This window comes from Galeopterus variegatus, unplaced genomic scaffold (genome assembly GCF_000696425.1).
Source record: "Galeopterus variegatus unplaced genomic scaffold, G_variegatus-3.0.2 Scaffold2823, whole genome shotgun sequence".
NCBI lineage: Eukaryota > Metazoa > Chordata > Mammalia > Dermoptera > Cynocephalidae > Galeopterus > Galeopterus variegatus.
In genome coordinates this window covers 192,389-197,195 of record NW_007728934.1, presented here as the reverse complement: position 1 = coordinate 197,195, position 4,807 = coordinate 192,389, and the positions used below count along the sequence as shown (strand labels likewise).

The 4,807-nt window shown below is 48.6% G+C and overlaps 1 pseudogene across 1 annotated transcript; it reads left to right on the top strand.

Moving 5' to 3' along the window:
• Positions 1-3,934: 3,934 nt before the first annotated feature.
• LOC103598997 lies at positions 3,935-4,427 on the top strand (annotated as a pseudogene). Its single transcript, XR_551255.1, has one exon. The product of XR_551255.1 is annotated as a UPF0235 protein C15orf40 homolog pseudogene (transcript).
• The last annotated feature ends 380 nt before the right edge of the window (positions 4,428-4,807 follow it).

The following is a 4,807-nucleotide window of genomic DNA, read 5'->3' as shown; positions in this document are numbered from 1 at the left end:
GAGTCTCAGGTGCTAGTTTTACCAGGATAAGCGATACCAAGGGGCCTTCCTAGTACTTTCACTGCCGTGGGGGTGGCGAGAAGTGCTGTGTAAGGCCCTTCCCAGCATGGCGAGAGGGGCTTTGGGAGTCAGGTTTTAATACACACTTGCTGTCCCGGGCTCAGTTTAAAGTCTGAGGGGGTGGTGGGAAAGGATGAGGTGATAGAAGGTTGGCCTGTTCCCTAAGAAGATCCCTAATGAGCGAAAGAGTAGGGAGACAGTGGCCTAAGGGCGACGAGCTGGAAGGGAGAGGTGTGAGTGATTGGTCTGCTGTACATAAGTTTGAGGGGGCTGAGGCCTGTGGGCTTGCGGGGGGCAGCCCGTAGGCGAGTGAGTGACTGGTGGGGAGGCCAAAACGAGCGATGATTTCTGAGGTGAGAGCATGCGTCACTGCTGCAGCATCCTCTGAAGTGCAGGGAAAAGCCTCACTCCAACCTGAAAAGGTATCTACTGATGTTAGAAGACAGCGTGTCCTTTTGTGGGGAGAGTAATATAAGGGCTGAGGAAGGCATAGTAGGGGTTCGTAGCCTATATGACCTGAATTATGGAAACCTAAAAGGATTTGCTCAGCTTGTGTGGTAGGGAGGACATAGCGACTGGAGAGAGGATACCAGTTGTCCTTCCTCTGTGCCCCCAGCTGTTGGAGGTGTTGTATTTCTTGGAGTGTGTATTGGGGTAAGGGTGTGGGGGCCATGAGAAGGACCTGAGTGGGAGAGGAAGAGTGGGGGCCTGGTGACTGAGCAGCCTGTTTTGCAGTTAGATCTGCCAGTTTGTTTCCCTGGGCTATGGGGTCATTGGAGGTTTGGTGTCCTCTGCAGTGTATAACCCCAACCTCCTTTGGGAGTTGAGCAGCCTCAATAGCTTGTGTTAGATTTACTGTGGCATAACCCGCCCAGGGGGCAGGCGTGGAGGTGGCACTCCCATCTATGAACCGTGTGATAGGATGCGGGGAGATGTGAGGAAAGGGATTGAGAAAGAGGTCTAAAGCCTCATGCAATTGTGTTCTAAGGGTCATGAGTGTTTTGTGATGAGAGTGGCTGGATTTAAGGGAGGGCAAGGTTTAAAGGAGAGCTGGGAGTTTTCAATGAAAGTAAGGTGAATAAGTTGTAGGCGGGAAAGGGAGAGAATTGACTTGGCCTTATGGCTGAGAGGGTCTTGACTGTTGTTTAAAAGCTAGTTTAGAGCTTCCTTGTGTTAAAAGGGTGGCTGCCGCCAAGGCCCATAAACAGGGGTCCCATCCCCAGGTTGTGGTATCAAATTGTTCAGAGAGGTATGTAACTGGGGAGAAAATATCTCCTGCCTCTTGTCCTAAAACCCTGACTGCCAATCCTTGGGTTTTGGTGACATATAGGATAAAAGGATGGGATAGGTTTGGGGAGGGATAGAGCTGAGGCTGCAAGGAGGGCAGCTTTTAATTGCTGGAAGGGAGAATGAATGGGCTTTGTGGGATCTAAGGGAATGGCAGGATCCCCTTTGGCTGCCTCATAAGGTGGTTTTGTAGCATTCCAAAGTTAGGAATCCATAGGCGAAGATACCCTGCAAGCCCCAAGAGAGAAAGGATTTCACTCATTATGGTAGGAGTAGGGAGTTCAGAAACTAGACTCTTGTGATCCACTGTTACTTCTCTGGTATTGGGGGTGAGGTGGACTCCCAAATAGGCAACTGAAGGAGAAGAAATTTGGGCCTTGCTGGGGACACTTGATATCCCCTGGGGGCCAGGAAATTAAGGAGAGCAACAGTGTAGGCCTGTGAATCCTCATAGGAGGGGCTACAAAGGAGGTCATCCACATATTGTATTAAAGTGCTAGAGGTTGGAGACGTTCAGGTAATTCTTGATCTAAGGCCTGGATGGAAAAGTGGGGTCTATCCTGAAACCCCTGAGGTAGCACTGTCCAGGTGAGTTGTTGGGAATGACATGTGTCAGGATCAGTCCTGTACTAAACGGTATGAGCCATTAGGCTTTATAACCAGAAGGGTGGGTGTGTTGAAAGGTGAGCGGGTAGGCCATAAGAGATAAGAAGAAAGGAGTTTGTGTATGACGGGTTTTAAGCCTATTAGGTGTTTGTTAATGATGGGGTACTGTGGGACATCAGGGAACAAAGAGGGGTTCAGCAACTTAACAAGGATAGGGGAGTGGTGCATAGCAATGGAGGGAGAAGAAGTGTCCCATACTAGGGTTTAACCTTGTCTGAGGGGAAGGGGAAGGTGGAAGCCTCAGGGGCCAGGTCTGGGTACAGCCTGTAACAGGAGTATTGTAGCTGGAGTTAAAGTGTTTAGGGTAAGAGTAGCTTTGAATTTGAAAAGAATGTCCCATCCCAGTAAGGGGGTTGGGCATTGAGGCATTATTAAAAATTTGTGTTTGAATTGGGTGTGATGTAGGGTGCAGGAAAGGGCTTGAGTGATCCGCGGGTAGTATTCTGATCCCGTGACCCTTACTATTGTGATAGAGGATGGGGTAGTTGGTCCTCCATATTTAGGAAGGGTAGAGTAAGTGGCCCCTGTATTGATGACAAAAGAGATAGGCTTACCTGCCACGAGGTGAGTTACCATGGGCTCAGACATGGTGACCTCCATGGGGGCCTTGGGCCCTGGGCATCATCAGTCCTCCTCCTGGGCAAAGCTGAGAAGCTCCAGTAGGGATGGCCATGAAGCCAAAGGCTGTGGGTTGGGGACCGGGCCACTCCCTCTCTGGCAAGTGGAACAGTCAATCCCCCAGTGATATGGCTGTTTGCAGTGAGGACAGGGCCTGGAAGGGGGGCCTGGGGTTACAACAGACCCATACCAAGTGGCCCAGTTGACCGCATTTGAAGTGGTTCCTGGGTGTCTTGCCTCTTGAGGCAGCCAGCTTTGGAGTACGTGAGCCACAGATGGCATTAGCCAGGAGCTGGTATTTGGCCTGATCTCTTTTACAGTTTTTTCAAATATCAGGGGCTGATTGGGTAATGAAATGAGAGTGTAAGAGGACCATGCCTGCAGGGGAGTTTGGGTCTATACGTGTATATTCATGTAAAGCCTCAGAGAGGTGGGTTAGGAACTCATTGGGATTTTCAGTGGATCTCTGTGTGATTTCTCTAAGCTTGTCATAATTGACTGATTTGTGAGTAGCCTCTTGGAGGCCATAAATCAAGTGTGTGATCATGTTATCCTGGAGATCCCAATCCCCATGGCTGGCCTGGTGGTCCCAATTTGGGTCCATGCAAGGGACTGCAACAGCTCCCACAGGCTGCTTGTTATTTTGAGCATGTACCTCATCTTCCTGTTGTTGAGCTGCCATCCAGAACTGCTCCCTGCCTTCAGGGGATGGATATGTGTCTGGGTCAGACTGGAACGATCCCAGTCATTTTTTGACTTGGAAAAGGTCTGAAAGAGAAAAGGGGATATGTACCCAGACAAATCCTTTCATCCCTGCCACTTCACGGAGGGGGTATAAAGGAGCTGGAGCTGAGGCAGGGTTGTTATCTGACAAAGGGGGAGAAGGATAGGGGGGTTGGGTGGCTGAGGGAGAAGAGAGGGAAAAGGTGGAAGGGCTGGTGAAGGATTTGGAGCATAAGGAGGTAGTCAAGGTGGCCTGAATGAGGAGCAGGGTAGGCTGATGGATTAAAAGATTAATCTGAGTCCACAAGGGGAGGTCGGGCATGAGCTAGGAGACTTTGAGATGTAGGACAGATTTGACAGAGAGAAGGACACATTCAGAGATAGAAGAAGGCTTGCTGTTTCAGTGACAAAAGTTGTCTAGGAGAGTATCTAAATTGAGAGTGCCATCTTGTGGTCACCAGGATCCATTGTAACGAGGCATTAGAATATTAATGTCTCCCTGGAGGCTGAGAGGTTGTCCAGGAGACAGCCTAGATGCATAGAGCATGGAGTACATTAGAAAATGAGACGTTTGGCCTCCGCAGGGGGCGATGCTGCAGCGCGGCTGTGGGCTGAGACAGCTCCGGGGAGGACCCGGCGCTCGGGCCTCCGCTCGGCTCCTTTCTGGCCCCGAGATGCCTAAAAAAGTTGGTGCGACGAAGAAGGGTAAAAGCCAGAGCAGAGAACCGGAGAGACCACTTCCTGCCTTAGGTCCTGTGACAGTGATCCTAAAGGCTGTGTCGTCATAGCCATCCATGCCAAACCTGGCTCCAAACAAAATGCTGTAACAGATTTGACAACTGAAGCCGTAAATGTAGCTATTGCAGCACCTCCATTAGAGGGAGAGGCTAATGCTGAGCTCTGTCGCTACCTTTCCAAGGTCTTAGAACTCAAAAAGAGTGATGTGGTTTTGGATAAGGGTGGTAAATCTCGTGAAAAGGTTGTGAAGCTCTTGGCCTCTGCAACTCCAGAAGAGGTCTTGGAGAAGTTAAAAAAGGAAGCTGAAAAAAAATAAAAACAAAACATGAAAAATACATTTTTGGTAGGGCTGGCCTGTGGCTCACTTGGGAGACTGTGGTGCTGATAACACCAAGTCAAGGGTTAAGATCCCCTTGCTGGTCATCTTTAAAAAAGCAAAAAAATACATACTTGGGAAACTTTTTTATTGCTAGGGATGAAGATGCTATTGAATAGAAAAATATATTTAAATGCACAGAAGAACATGGGAGAAAAATATATGTATATTCACATAAGAATAAGACTAAAAAAGGTAGAAATTTTAAAAGTACAATGAGAAAAACAGGTTCTAAAATCCCTGACCACAAACAGCTTGGAACATGTTATTCTGATTTCATGGTATTACAAAATAACAGAGCTGGAAAGGATACTCAAGATGACCTGATTTAACTCCTTC